Source organism: Calidris pugnax, unplaced genomic scaffold (genome assembly GCF_001431845.1).
Source record: "Calidris pugnax isolate Ruff unplaced genomic scaffold, ASM143184v1 scaffold39, whole genome shotgun sequence".
Classification (NCBI taxonomy): domain Eukaryota; kingdom Metazoa; phylum Chordata; class Aves; order Charadriiformes; family Scolopacidae; genus Calidris; species Calidris pugnax.
In genome coordinates this window covers 7,734,126-7,750,452 of record NW_015090828.1, presented here as the reverse complement: position 1 = coordinate 7,750,452, position 16,327 = coordinate 7,734,126, and the positions used below count along the sequence as shown (strand labels likewise).

At 40.5% G+C, this 16,327-nt stretch overlaps 1 non-coding gene across 1 annotated transcript; it reads right to left on the bottom strand.

Moving 5' to 3' along the window:
* Positions 1-3,265: 3,265 nt before the first annotated feature.
* Positions 3,266-3,347, bottom strand: TRNAS-UGA. Its single transcript has one exon. It is a non-coding gene; the product is annotated as a tRNA-Ser (tRNA).
* Between the last annotated feature and the right edge of the window lie 12,980 nt (positions 3,348-16,327).

Sequence of the window (16,327 nt, the reverse complement as noted above, 5' to 3'; positions counted from 1 at the left end):
CGAGTCATTATGGTGGTGCACAATATAGACTGGAGCTGATACAAGTTTTAGGTCTCTGATGGATATCATAATCTGCTATAGGTGATAGGTGCTGGAGAAAACAAATTTTATTTCCTTTCTATTCCAGCTTCTTAGTGGTTTGCTCTTGTTCCCTTATTTTGGTGGGGCAGTGAAGGAGAAAGGCAGCAAATTTCATTTTCTAGAAGCAGCCTATGTTGGCAAAGTTTTAAGTCGTGATGTGGTCCTCAGTGTTTTGGACAAAATGGTTTCCTTGCTGCTTTGTCAAAAATGCTTCGCTGAAAGTATCAAAGGACTCTTGGCACCAGAGGCTGACAACTCCCCCCAGGAGATGTAGTTTCACTCTCGGGCATCAGAGATGCCTGAGAAACCAGATGTACTTTGTCAGGATTGTCAGAGTTGGTCTTTTACTAGAAGTTAGTTTCCATGGGCCCCCCAAATTTATGCTGGGTAGAAGATTGTCAGCTCCTCCTCTTTCTCATGAACAATGCTGATGGGATGAGGGGGCAGGAGAATGAGCAGAAGGGCCCAAAGGAGTAGGAGACTGTTCCTGCTGAGTGGGCTGGGTGCCCTTGGTGCTTTCTGCTACTTGGGGTCCTCACTTTTGAAGGATCTGAGTCTTCCCTAGGGTTCTGATGTCCATCCTTGGCCTGCCACTGCCAAAGGACTAGGCTGCTGTGGATAGCTGATGGTGAAAAGGAGCCTGGACATCTTAAGCATCTCTCCTCTTAGGTGGCTGGAGGCACCTTGATCCCTGAAGTGCAGTGGGGCCGAGCCAGGTTTGAGGAGCGAGATTGCCCCAGCTGGCAGAGATATAGAGCAGCACCACAGTGAGCCCTTAGGTACCTTTTGGGGTCTGGACTCCAGCACCAGATTTATTACTGGCTTGCTCTGCCTCACTTACAGCTGAGGATTAAAAAGGGAAGCAGATCAGAGCAGGAGCACTTGAACTCTTTGCTACAAAATGGAGATGAGAAGTGATAGGAGTCAGGAGGAGAGCACTGAGCCCGGAACGCTAGTGCTGCTGGTGTGTCTCTAGCTGTAGCAGGCTGGTTGGTGTGCCTTACTTACTTTCTTTTGTAATTACAAAAAAATAACTGCAATTAACACCATATGCTTCTTTCCCTTTAGTGCCTTGATGGGAACATTTTCATAAATCTTGCTGAAGGGTGAGGGTGGGAAATAACTTGGGTGTTTGCTGCTGCTCTTTTGTTTTTCAACTACAGATTTTAGGGAAAACCAGTTTCAAGGAGAAAAGGTTCACTGAATGCAAATAATTCCCTAGACAGCAGAGACTTTTGTTGCTTTTCTGACAGACTGGCCCCTTAATTTTTAAGTCTTATACGACTTAAATGAGTAACACCACAAGATGTGGTTATTTTGACATTTCCATCCCCAGCAAGGTCCCAGTAAAAAGGACATCTTGAAGTTGCAGACTTCCTAATAAATATTTATTGAGTCAGTGCTTTGTGTTCAGATCTGTTAAAGCAATTAAAGATGTACTTTGGAAATAAGACACTTGAAGTGGTCAGTAAAAAAACTGGCAACTTCCTCAGTGATGCAGTGGTAAAAGAAGGACTTAGTGCAAAGCCTGCCCACTGTGTTTAGTGTTTTGACTGGCTTTTTATTAGTTTGGAATGCTACTCAAAACTGCATTGCACAAAATAGACTTTTTCTCATCTGTTCCAGATTATAGGGGTGGGTGGGATTGTCAAGCTACAAAAGAAAAGAGTTTGAATTCCTGACTGATGTAACAAAATCAAGCCTTATATGTGGAAAAGTTATCTATTTTTTTTAATTTGTTACCTGAAATGTGCACGCTTACTAAAAATGTTGATATTTTGGAGAGTGACTAACATGTTGCACTGCTTTAAGCACAAAAGTTTAAGCTGCTGTTAGAATACAAATATACGAAGGTGAAAATAGCCCATCTACTGCACCTCAGCAAAGGGTGCTTAGGTTGCTACTCTTGAAAACTGTCTCTTCTGCAGTGTCTGAGTTAAGATGTCTGATGCCAGTATTCCTTGGCAGGTACCGTAAGGCAAATGCCTGGTGTTATGGTTGTGTATTAGACAGCCCCACTGTCAGTTATTTACCAGTTTCCCACTAAAGCATAATCTCTAACACTTGCACATGCCTGAACAGAAACAACCACCCAAACCTGAAATCCCTGGAAGCTTTTGTTAGGGAGCACTTTGAAATGCTCATTTTGCCACCAGCTTAAACAATTGTTTGTTTGTCCCCTCTTTCTTTTATTTTGCTCTGAGCAGGGACATGTCAATGTTTCCTCTTCTTCCCCTGCCTCTGTTTTCTGGTTAAATTAAGTTGCGCTTAACTAGAAATAATGGGTTTGCATGTGTGTTTATGTCGGGTTTTTGTCTTGTCTTTAAGATAGAGAGGAGTGAGAAGTAGTTGTTCCTGCTCTAGTCTATTATGGCCTTTTTCTTATTTCCATTCCTGCAAATTTTTCATCTTTTCGCTGATGCTGGGGTCACAGAAGGGAGGAGATGGACACAGCTGAGTGGTGAAGGGTCAGTTTAAGCCATTCAGTGTGTGTGTGCATGCGTATGCAGGGGGAAGCGCCTTGTTCTTATGTTTTTTCTGATTATTAGTTGCATAATAACTTCTGTGGGGTTTCCCCCCCTTCATTGCCCGTTTGTGTGTGTGGGAGTGTATGTGCAGAAAGCCATAAAGGACAGGAAAAGGTGATCTAGGAGCCTCTCACTGGAGGTCTAGGAGTAATCGGGCCAGCTTCCTTAGTGACAGGGAAGGTTTGATGGAGCAAATCCATGTGATACAGAATAGCTTGCTATTTATTTTGTATCAGCCGTAGGACGTGGGGGCAGGACAATGGCCTTTGGGGCAAATCAGGACACTGTCTGTGTGTAACATGTTGCATTACTTGCCCCTGGGCAGCGCTCATCCTGCCCATAGAGGACCTAGGAGGTGGGGTGTGGAAAAAAACGCAGATTCTAGTGTGTGATTTTTTTCACCTGCACCAAGTGCTGCTTATCACAAGTGTTTTAGATGCATTTAGATGGACGTTTGCCCTGGGACCCATTGCTGCTTTGGTACTACCTTTGTGCCTTGACAGAAGCAGCAGAGGGCCTAACGAGTTGGAGTAGGATAAATACTACATAATCTCTCCTGTTGCTGCAGAGGCAGCGTAAGAGCGAGAAAAGACAGGAGTAGAACCTGCGCGGTATAAGCAATCACACAGCACAGAAAAAAAGAACCCCCATCGGGCCGCAGCGAGCAGGGTTCGAACCTGCGCGGGGAGACCCCATTGGATTTCAAGTCCAACGCCTTAACCACTCGGCCATCGCTGCTGCTGGTAACAGCCTTCCCGGGCTGCACTCCTTACCCGGCCTTCCGCCGGCAGAACTCCCCGCCCCCTTCCCTCCCACGGCCCAATGGCCGCTCTCCCCCTTCCGCGGCGAGGCGGGGCGCCGTCAAAATGGCCGCCGCGTTCAGGGCCTACCCCGGCCGGAGGGCACTGCGCGGGGAAGGCAGGCGTGTTAGCTGCCGTTATCGCCGCCTTTATTCCCCTTTGTTTCCCCCGGTTTCCTCAGTGGCTCGGGGCGGTGCGGCGGTGCCTGAGGCCGCCGAAATAACCGCCGCCTTCCACAGGGCGACTTTCCGCCTCTGTCGGCACCCCCTGGGCCGTGGGGAAGATGGCGGGCGCGGGGCGCCGCGCTCCCCTCAGGCCGGGCGGGAAGGTGAATGGATTTCCCGTGCAGCTCTCCAACTCGGGAAAAATAACTGCCAGCCCGTGTGCTGCGGGGTGTGCCACCTGAGGCGTAAAAGCTGTAAAGGAAAGGTGGCAGGGAGTGTTTGCAGACACGCTTCAGTTCCCTGGTGAAGAAGCAGCCAGTAACTCCTACAAAACACAGGAGCTGTGAGGCATTGCGTTGTTACAGCCCTGTTACCTCATTTCTTCCCACTTTTGTATTAATTCTGGTCTTTCAACTATTACCTAAGTTCTTTATCAGGTGACTATTATATGTGGATTCATTCACTGCAGGTATTTTTTCCCCTTAGCACACAGTTAATTGTGTCAGCAGTAGTGTAATGGAAATTAGATCTAACTTGACTTTATACAGCTGCTGCTGATAAAAACACTGATTTTCCTTTTCCTCCTTTTTGGAGGGTATAAGGGTAAGAACACCAGAGTTTGTGTAGCGCTGGTATGAACAGGGACAGTCCGTTAGCCGTGTGCAGGCCTGTTGTGGTAACAGGCCGTTAATTATCCTTCTGAAGTAGACACTAAAAGGCTAGATTAATGCAGAAAACTTGATACTACATGTTAGTGGTGGTTTTTTTATTTTAATTTTTTTCTTGCACACAACTGCATGGAGTTCAATGCTACTTTTGTTATTCGCTGTATATTTATTCCTTCTCTCCTGTATGTCTTTTTGTGCTATTGTGGATATGGGAAAAAAAACACCACCAAACTACACTATCAAACCTCATTTAGAGTTTATGCTTGTGCTGTTTGCTGCTGTTTAGGTAATGAGGAACATTTTGAAAACATTAACATATAAAGTAGGATAATAAGGACCATTTTATATCCCCCTATCCAGCTCAGTAGTTTAGCATCATCATCATAATCCTTGTTTAAATTGTTGGTTCTTCGATGTCCTTATACCCACAGTGGTTTGGCCTGTTTTGCTGATGTCCACATGGTTCCATATGTTTGGGTGAGGCTCTCAAAGCTGCATTTTGCCTGATAAAATGCTGTCTCTATCCCATAGCATACCCGGCTTCAAATACATGAAGTGGAAAAACATGATTATGCCAAATTTTTATTATTATGTAAATAGCAAATATGTGAAGAGCAGGGTGAGGAAAAGTAGTGCCTTCAGTACAGCACACTATAACCAACGGAAACTTCTTAAAAAGAACAGAAATTGCAGTGGAGAAAGTCAGTCAGAGATCATGTTTGCTGATAGAGAAACAAATATTTCTCAGGTGTAAATGCCAAAAAAGACTTATTGGAGCTTTTAGTACAGAGTATTTGTGTGTGGTTTTGTTTGTTTGGGGACAAGAAGCAGAGCTGTTCACTTCTAGTCTAGTGGATCTGCTGCAGATTATTTTCTTTACAGAAAATAGACTGCTTGAAATCTATAAAAGGAATTTGTTTTAGGAAGATCTTATGAAATGCAAGAACACTTTTCAAAGCCAAAGGAAACCAAATTATAACAACACACCAGAGCTCAGATTTGGCAATTCCCTTTCAAGTCAGGGTATAACTGTTCCTGAAGGGAATGAACCACAGCTGCCGGGTTTTTGTTGCTTGGTGGCGTTTTTCCTTCCTTGGATGGACATTCATGCATATGTGCTTGTGTGAGCCGACACAGGCAGGACACAAGAACACCCACAAAACCATGGATGAAAGGCAAAGAGCAAATTTAACCCCAATACCTCGTGAAGCAGGGAATCTCTGAAGCAGCACTTGGGCAGAGGCAAGAAAGCAGGGAACACAGGCCCTACGGAGCGAGAGTCCTTTGTCGGGGAGAGAGAGTGAGTGTCCCCCAACCTGCTGTTCTTGCCTGTATTTCAGGGATTCAAGCAGGCCTAGTTTTCCACTGTGCTTTAATCTTCTCCAACAGCAGGGCAGGAATCTCAGGCACGCTTGATAAGGTACCTCTAAGTCCATTGTAGTCCTATGTTATCTAAGTGCAAATATTCTACTTGTTGAGCCCGTAAGACTAAAGGATGATTAGCATGATATGTGTTTTCCAACACCCCATGTGCAAGTCCCTTTAGTGTGTTTACAATCCTTCTTGGCAGATGTTCTGTTACTTTTCCGCAGTGCTATATATTGCTCTTCATATGCTTCTTAGACATATGTACCTTGCAGCACATGTGTGATGGACAGGACTGAGATTTCCAGTTATCCAGCAGGGAATTTGAAGCTCTGAGTGAACTGCTGTACATTGAAAAATCCTGGATGATTACCCAGAGTCTTCACCTCCTGAATAGATGACATTGCCAGGATGAGTAAAGGGCAGTAACTTAGACATATTCTGGTTGTGAATGAAGGCATTTTGCCACTTAAGGTTCTTTAATGACCTAGAGATCTGTGCAATAAATGGCATGTTACCACCTGAGTCTTTTATGCTAATTGCACAAAGTTATTTTACCAGAAAACTTCTAAATGCTCTACATCTTGAATTTTTCCCACTTGCGTTACCACCTGAGTCTTTTATGCTAATTGCACAAAGTTATTTTACCCAGAAAACTTCTAAATGCTCTACATCTTAAATTTTTCCCACTTATTGGGGACAGTTTGTAAGTAGGAAAAATTCCCCTTATCTATTTGAAACATAAAATATGCCTTCCCTGCTTTTCCAGATGCCTTGTTCTGCTATTCTCATTCCAGAACTTATTGGGGACAGTTTGTAAGTAGGAAAAATTCCCCTTATCTATTTGAAACATAAAATATGCCTTCCCTGCTTTTCCAAATGCCTCGTTCTGTTATTCTCATTCCAGAAACAAAAAAAAAAGTCCATTCTATTACTGGGATTCATACATTAAAAAGTTCTTAAAGTCTAAATCACAGTGGTCTCATTTTTAGACTACAGAAACAATTCTTGCATTTAATTTTTCAGAAGTAGTACTTAGTACTAAGGCAGTACTTAATACAGTGGTTTCTGAGAACTCTAGACAACTTTTTCTTGTACTTTATCGAAGGAGAATCACTTTTAAATACTCCCTTTCTTGATTGAAGTGTCAAATACAACTCTGTAGCTAATAATTTTTGATAGCTTTTAATTAGGATAACTTTTGTATGTTGAGAAAATATGGAACTTGTTAATTGAAGTGTCAAATACAACTCTGTAGCTAATAATTTTTTCTAGCTTTTAATTAGGATAACTTTTGTATGTTGAGAAAATATGGAACTTGTTACTTATCTAACACAGAAGTTTTGAGCTGCATAAATGTCAAATACAACTCTGTAGCTAATAATTTTTGATAGCTTTTAATTAGGATAACTTTTGTACGTTGAGAAAATATGGAACTTCTTATCTAACACAGAAGTTTTGAGCTGCATAAATGCTCAAGAGAAAATGAGGAATAAGTATGTTACTATTTTACATGGGTTTGATAGCAAGCAAAATTAATGTGAATAGTATAATTAATGTCTGTACTATGGAAATATCCACATCACCAGAATGTTTGACCTATATCACCACGCTATTTGACCTCTGTTCTAATAGTTGCCACAAACTGTAATAGCACAATTCCTGTGTCTCCGAATGAAGTTAATTGGCACCAAATATAAATTATGGAACCATTTTTTTGAGTTTGTATTTGATCTCCTTGTCAAGACATGTGTTTTAAATCTACTGAAAATCTGCTGGAAAGACAATTATATTCTGAAGCCATGCAAAATGCCGAAAACCCAAACAAGACAGAGCAAAAATAAATTACAGTGTGGTCTCAGTAACAAGAGAACTTATTTACTTGGAAGAAAGACAGGGGTAGTTCTAGACACCGACTGAATACAGAGCTCAGACTATGCTCAGCCTTTGGATTCAATGGAAATGTCCCCACTACCTATTAACAAATCCAAGCTGCTTCTTTGAACCAAACCTATTTGATGCAGAAAACAAGATTACCAGTCTGGGCTCACAAATGGGAAGACCATGTCCTTTGGAGCACTGTATACTTGAGCACAGCTTTGTGTGGTGACACACAAGCCACTTACAAATTGTCAACCTGGAAATCCTTGGGTGGTTAAGTAGGAATAACCAATGCTATTTCTAAGATCACTGAGGTCTGAGGGTTTAGATCTGGACTTCAGGGAGTGCTTAAGATTGGTTGTTCTCCATCAGGCCTTCCTTGGAAGGTGAAGCCTTAAGGCTAACCATTCCAGCCCAGAGGCTTTTGTCAGGTTGCAATGAACACAGACTTGTAAAGATACATCTAGAACATATATGTTGTGTCCTGAGCCATTGAAACCTGGAAATAGATAAAAGGAACACTGAGTCTTAAAATTTGTAGTGTCTTAACTTTTATATTTTGAATTTAGGAGCATTTATTCTGTAGCAGGGATGAGAAGAAACTTATTTTTCCTTTAAACGACAGTTGCCTTTATTTTGTGTCCACATGAATCTAGGACTTGAGTTAGATATGCAAGTTCAGTAAAACATAGTTAAGTCATAAGGGCTGGCTGCCTTCTGTAAATGACACACGAAGTGTTGTATTTAACCAACTACATTCAGTTTAATCTTGAAAAAAATCTCTCTCTCGTTAGAGAAAACTGTTACTTGAGCAATGCTAGAGTGACCTCCAGTGTTCTTTGTGCAAGCTGCAAGTGAAAGAGCAGACAGGATGTGTTGCAGGTATCACATGCAGAAGGAGCGGGTTTAGGCACTTTCATATAACAATCTTTGAAGATGAGCAGCGATCAGAAAGACAAGAATGGTATCATTTGCAGAGTGCTATTTGAATTCTAGCACTTCACTATGAAGCTATTGTGTTCTCAAGACAGAAGGGGATATTACTACAACACAAATCACTAAAAATATTCTAAAGAAAGCCTCAACTAAAATAGCATTGCAGTGTTAAGTCCTAGATAATGAGATAAGAAGATTAATTTCTTCTGTATTTCTCTCATTCTATCAATTACCTTTGTAGATGATTTTTAAAAGCTGATTGCCTAAACGATAAAATCAATACAAATAAGATCTACATGGCTAAAATTTTCCGTTCTGTGCACCTAAGAAAGGATTTGGGGACTATCTTCAGGTATAGAATCAACAGTGGCTTCATTTTGGAGCTGCTATACAACCACGCTAGAGCCTGCCCCAGTAGGCTATTGCTTCATAAACTCCCCCACATAGTAGTTTGTTCATGCTGGGCTGTACACCCTTACTCTCAGTCTACTTTAGTCAAATTCTTAAATATAAAATTAGTTTTTAACACTATTCCTCTGTATTAAAACCTTCTGTATTTGACAGAATGTGTTTGGGAGAAGTAAGAAGTTCTGGTATCACTGGAAAGCCCCTCAGGGACCACTTACTGTTTCCATTTATCTTATGCATAATGGATATAGTCATGATGTAAGACTGATGTTAAATGCATATTATTTCTGGTATGCTTCTTTATACAGTATCCTTACAATCAGGATCATTTGGGGAACAGTGATTTATTTAGCTTTTCTCCAAGTTTTTGTTTCTAATTCCATTAAGACACATGGAGACTATTAGATATGAATGCTAAATAAAATGAAAAGCTATTATTCATCACTTAAAATTCTAACCACTACACCAAATTACCTTGCCTGTGAAGCAGATACTAATTTAGAATTATTTTTTGAATGTTCTTTGAGAATTCTCCTTAATTAAGTAGTCAGTAGAGTTGTCAATTTTCAAGGAGTTTGCATTTCATCTTAGTATGCTTTCTGGCACAATTTATTTTGGGAAGGACCTTGGTAATTCTTTCATGACACAGGTATGTTTCCTACTTCCTTCCCTAGTTCAGAACCCTGCCCTGTGCTCCTCTTCACTGTTTGTTATCAAACACGATCAGCCCCTTCCCCTGATTTAGGATTGCGTTTCCTTCTTTTGTGGCTCCTGTCTCTTTGTTTGGGCTAGTGTGATGGTGCTCCTCTTTCCTTCTGTTTGGTTGAGAACATTCTGACAAGTATACTAAAATCCCGTATTAAGGGATTGCTGGCTTGTAAAGTATTTTACCTGCTTCACTTTATTTGCTTGACCCCACGCTTACAGCACCAGGACAGCTAATGACTGAAATGCTACTTCTGGCATGAGGAAATGCAAGAGGACTTTCAATCAACCAAAGTGCTTAAGAATTGACACAATCTGATCTAGTAATCCTGCAGTGACATTAGAAATGTAGAATGGAATCCTGCTATCTTAAACTGAAAGGCTATTTAATGAGCATTGCAGATGTTTATCTGGATAATGGAAAAGATAAAAATCCTTTCCTTTATTGAGATAAAGACATTAATTACTGTTTGGGGGATAGCAGCATTTTTAGAAACTTTTACTGCCTTTGTTACTTAAAGTCAGAGCTCTGCTTTGGCTTCCATTCTTCTGGTCTCCCTCAGATATGAAGAGTGAGTACCTGTATAGTCTCAGAGACATAACACTAAAAAACCCCTTCTCTGTCCTGAAACAGAAATGTTCTCATTAAATATACATGTTATTTTGCTATTTTCTTCTTCTGCTATGGATAGCTGTAATTTTTGTGAATATAGAATTTATTCTGGGACTGAACTGCAACTAGAGGATGACAAGAACTGGAAGACTCAGATGGCTCAGGTCCCTGGTTATGACATATGGAACTTCTAATAATTCTAATGGCAGCTTCCATTGAATTAATTGATACCACAAGGTATTTTTATAGATGTTATTTAGAAAAATTAGAAACAATTCCTGATAGTTTTGTAAAGCAAACTGTTCTTCTAGTGCTGGTCCCTTCTGGTCAAGGACTTAAGGCTGTTGGCAGCGTAGTGTTGAAAAAGTGCTGATGCTTTTGACTGACCTGTTCATTGTGTGCAAACAGCTGCAGCTTCCTCTGCATCTGTCTGGCTCTGCTCACAGATGCTTAATCAACTTAGTTAAAGCAACATTTTAAAAGAAGGAAGTATGACATCTGTCAACACAAGTGTATGAATAAACGTGTACTGTTTGCTAAGCCTACTTATGCAGCTAAATATTAATTTAGGTGTCTGAACATCCATGCATACCCAAAGAGAGGCGTGCAATTTTTTGCTGAAGCTTTCATCTAACTCTTGAAAATCTGACTCTTGAAGTTAACAGACTGCATAGAGCCTGCTTTTCCCTTTAATCTTCTCATGTATTCAGTAATGGATGCTTTTTAGAAAAGTGTTAGTAGTTGTACTTAAATTTTAATGAAATTATAGGTTCAGTGTTACAAGATTATCAAATTATGTCACTGAACATCATTGCAGATGTCAGTGCAACCAAATGTTTAACTGCGTTCATACTTTTAAGTAAATAACCTTAGTATATCCAGGCATGTGTGCAGTTTACTCCTGGATTTGGGGCCTTTTTCCTTATTGGATTTTTAACAGATTTATTGGGTTTTCTACAAGAAGCATATTCCATGTTTCTGCTTGTTGATCAGTAGTTAGCTTAACCCTGAAACACACATTTGTGCCTAAACAGAAAATCTATATGTAGTATTGACAGGTTGCAATTTTCCTGGGCAAATGACCACCCTAACTTTAATTCCTATTAAGACTCAGTGATAGATTGCAGCAATAAACCTTTGTGATTCCTTATACATGCTAAATCAAATACTTTGTATATTTTTAATTATAAGATCTTGAATGTATGAAAGCTAAAACTCAGTAATAGATAGAATAAATGCAACTTTGATTATTCTTTAAAGTCAGTTTACTGTGGGTCTTTCAGCTCAATGTTGTCTTTGTTTCAAATTAAGTTTCTACATACACATTGTTATACAGTATTAAAAGACCTACAAATTACACATCTACAGTTAGCATTTGCATTGTGCAGAAATCTATGGTATACAATATTAGCACTCATGGTTACAAGTTTGATTTTATACATCTGTATTTTTGACATATTCTGGCACTGTTGGGCTGCATGTGGAGAAACACAGTGGTAAGATGCTGTTGAATTGTCTGAGAGCCTTGTCATCTTCATAAATATTCTAAACTTTGTTGATCTTTGGTTTTTTTTCTCACCTTTATGGCCTACATTCCTACTTAAGAAAAATATTCCCATTGAAATCAGGAATGAAAAAATAGTTTGAAGAAATAAACCTCAAGCAATGAAGTCTTGAGATTTGATTCTTCTCTTTGTGTGGATCCTGAGAAGACCTAAACATGGGTTCAGGAACTGCAGGCACTGCTGTTTCATTGCCCGTGCTCATGGTGGTATGATTAATTTTGCAATTTAAGCTTCCAAACTGCTAAATTCATACTGCATGGCTTCTCAGGAGCAGTGGGAAGCAATGCCTTGTAAGCAGGCTGTTTTTATAGAGTTTTCTCTGTAAATAAGATTATCTATTGTTTGTAAAAAAATTATAGCTTATGAATTCAATTACAGTTCTGACAAGTAAATAATAGTGTATAAATGTCAAATATATTAACTCTAATCAGTACTTCCATTAAAAGTAAATAAATTAGTAAAGCAACTGAAAATAGAAAGAAATTACTGAAGTTACTTACAGATAGTAGTTGAGGGCAAATGGACAGCCAGAATACTGGAATGTGCTGTCTCTAACAGAAAAAAAAAAATAAAAATCTGAAATTATGCAAGCGACAGCTAACACCAGAAGTCATTGTAGCAGTGTGAAATTTTGTTTAAGATTTTGACTTTAAAATTTCCTTTGGCCTAGTGTAGTCTAAATTATTTAAGCAAACATGATGACACCTATACTGGTGGACACAGGAGTAAGTCTAAGATCCCACTTCTGGTCACACACTCTTTCCATGCCCCAATGCCATGCTGGGGCTAGATTCAGCCACTCACCAGTTACGACTTTTTGACTTGCCTTCTGAGAGAATGAAATCCTGGTAAATCAGAGGCATGAAACCCTAAAGTTAACCAGCCAGGGTCCTCACCTGGATGATCAGGGACCAAGATTGGGATGCACTACCAATGCATGGGTAGATGCCCACCCAATGGATGTATGAATATCTCGTGTGAGCTGAAATTTGATTTATTTTTATGAATACCTTGTTTGATTGGAAATTTGATTTATTAGAGTTCCAGAGTGCTGGGTCTGACTAGGTCTAGCTCTCATTCAAAGCAGTGAAATTCTACCCAGAGCCCTGTAGCAGAGCATACAAAACCAGAACCTTGCCTTGTGAACCAAAGGGGAAAAAAAATCACAATAGTTAGCAAAACAGAGAGAAAAACCTCCACCTGAAAAAACAGCTTATGTTAGAAAGATTGATACATGAACACCAACATAAAATTATTTAACTTAAAAAAAAAACAACCCCTCCAAACAACAAATAGGCTTAGTGTACATGTGTATGTTGAATACTCACAACCACTGCTGGGGAGTGGATCTGGCCGGAACATTTGCCAATAGCAGCATCTGTTTGTGGAAAAGTCATTTTCCGCTCCTGGGGGGCTGAAGCGGCCTTATGGCGTCAGGCCTTCTCAGGAGCGTGTTCTAGGAATGGCTCTCCCTTGGTAGGCCAGCAGACAGCGGAACGACAGCTGTCCATTGCACGATGAAAAAGAAGCCACTTTGCTCACTGAAGAGCAGTTTGGCGGGCAGCGGGCGAATTAAGAGTGAGATTCCCTCATGGATTACATGTGTGGAGGAGGAAGGGAAGCGCCGCCTCAGCTCGCCGCCTGCCTGCCGGGGGCGCGCGCGGGGAGCCGCCGGGCGCCATTTTCCCGCCTCTCCTGTCAGGGGGCTGCGGCCCGGCTCATCCTCCGGCTCGTCCTCCCGCTCCCCGCCGGCTGCCGGCCGGGGCGGTGTGAGGAGAAGAGGGCGGTAACGGGTCGTCGGGTGGGCTCCCCCGTTCCTCAGACCCGCCCCTGGGCCCTGTGACTTTCGTGCCCGCCTCAAGTCGTAGGGCGAGAGCACCTGTGGAGGAGAAGGGGCGGCCATGTTAGAATGTGGGTCCTAGCCGGAGTGCGCGTCTTCAACAGGCCATTGGGGCACTCCGCCTTTTTCCACGTTGAATTTGGGAAGACTCAGGGCGGGGAAAAAAAGAGGTATATTAGTGTTCTGTCTTACCGAAAAGAGAATGTGGCCCAGAAAGGCATTTCTAGATACTCTGGTTTATCACGGACCTGGTTGCTTTTTGCTCAGAGCTGTGTTGTGATTTTGAAGTGACTTCTGTGGCATGGATGGTATGAACATAAAAACAGGAAAAAAGTGTATTTTATTAAAAATAAGAGGGTTTTTGACAAATGGCCTTTAGTGTAGTGTCTTACGCTTCTGTCCATTTTGCCAGGGAAACACATGCATTCACCTCTGCAGCCGATTCTGGTATATAAGTACAAACATTGCTCTCAACATTTACCAGCAGCTGCCTCAGCAAAATTTGAAAGTGCTTTCAGGGCCTTCTGTAATAAGGTGCTTATTTTTGTTTGCTTGTGATAGCTTGACTGTTGTTCAAAACTTAGCAATTCTGACTGCAGCCCTGAAGTCACCAGAGCTGCTGAGGTAATCCCTCTGAACAAGCACCATGAATTGGAGAGAGAAATGGAGGGAAAGCGGTTTTGTTTTCTTTTGCTGTTGGCTTTTTTTTCTCTATTGAGTTAAACCTTTTGATGCTGCTTAGTGGATGTACTGCTTGGTTGGTTTATTTTATTTAAAAAAAGTGAAGAATAAACTCCCTTGGTATGAGAGGATGAAATGACTCCAGTATATACAGCTCTTGTAATTTGTCAGAGGGTTTGCTAAACTGCTGGCTGTAAGAAGCTACTGAATTCTCTAAGTACCTGAATGAGTGATCATCTAACCTGTAAATTTAATAAATGTAACAGAAAGGACAGAAATCTATGAACAAAGGAGTAACTTCATCTAGCTAAAAATACATATTTTTTTTTAAATAACTATAGATATAGAATAAGGAAATGAAAGAAGATCTACAAGTTTTTCATGATTGGTTTAATGGAGTTTTCACAGCGAAATCACTCTTATTTCTGTGTTGAGAACTAATTTTTCTGTGTGGCTACCATTAGGTTTCATTGACCAGCAGTACATTGCACAAAACCAGATTAAAACTGCTCAGTGAAGTTAGTGAAAGATGAGCTAGGTACACAAATCAGAGGATTAAATTTAGCAAGATGTAAAGGTTACGAGATAAGGAGTTACAGCTGGTTAATAGAGAGCGAATGTTAAAGAGGCTTGGACAAGGTTCCACAAAGGTTATTAAGGCAGGGTGGAAAAGTATAGCATACAGTAGTTGACAGTAATCTATGCCATGAACATATTTTTAGATATTGGGTGTGAAATTTTAATACTGCTTACCAATTGGTGCTGCAGGGGTATTTGCAGTGGGTACTGCGTAACTTCACTATCTGCAGTGCTTTCTTGTAATCACATGTGCCTGCCACCCACTTTAAGTGTTTCACAGGTGACCTATCAAACCCAAGTTAGAGTGGAAAAGCTTTATAGCAACAAGGAGGATTTCTTAAGATAAAGACAACTTGGGAATGATGCAGGTGCCTAAGTGTATGTGTCTAGAGCCATTTTAGACACTTAGGGCCTGATCCCTGTATCCAGCCCTGGCATATATGGTTGAAGTCCATGGGAGAGCTGCAGTACCCCAGAGGCTTGTATGATGGATACTCTACAGTATCTAAAATGGCAGTAGCTGCTTAGCTTAACCAGCTGAATCCTATTCCTCATTTGATAATGTAAATGACAGGACAAAAGAGTTTTAAATAAAACTAGCATTTCCCACAGCCCTCTCTAGTGTACCTGTTAAAATACAGAGGATCTCTGTTCACCACTGCAGTAAGTTGATTCATAAACAAAACACTGATGTAGTTACAGAGACCTAATGATTAAAAAAAGTCTAACAGGGTCAGCTATGTAACTTCACTTGTCTATGGTGAATCTTGTAGTTAAGTAAATTGTGCTTCTGTTTGTTCTTAATTTTCAAAGAACATTGGAGTAAATAAGAGAGATGAGAAATACTAACTGCATTTAGTAGGATTTAGAGTTGGATTGCATTACATAATTTTAGTACAGTGCTCAGAAAATTAAATCTTTCTCAGTCCAGCAGCCTTCTTCTGTAGCTATTGTTGTTTATGCCTGCTAAATTCATGAAGGTGAGCAAAGAAAGGATTATCCTTCAAGGTTGAGCTTTGAAAAAATTCTGAGAAGAATGAATTATGAATAAAATTGTAAGTTTAACGTGGTGATACCAGGTACATTTCCCCAAAATAAATTATTATATCATCAAGAAAAATCTGCTTAGTTTCTATGAATAATATTTGATGCTTTTGCAGGGGAACAAAATCTTCTGTAAGATGTTCTGTATATACTTTTGTCTGACTTTTAAATCTTTTCCTTCTGTGCAGCTTTAAGTGCGTAAGATGCTACTGAAATCGGTTGGCTGCTACAGAACCCAAATGTGAAATTTTTTTTTTGTTGTTTAATTCCCTCCAGCCATTTCAGCAGTGTCTCTTATGTCTCTCTAAGTCTTGTTTGTTTTTTTTTTCTCACCTGTGAGTAGTTACAATATGTACTCCTTCCTCCGGTCTCTCTTTTTTTTTTTTTTTTTTTTTTTTTCCCTAGTTGAGCCTCTCCAATGCTGTTAGCTGGTGTGAGATTACCTCAGCCTTCAGGCTGCCAGTGCCCT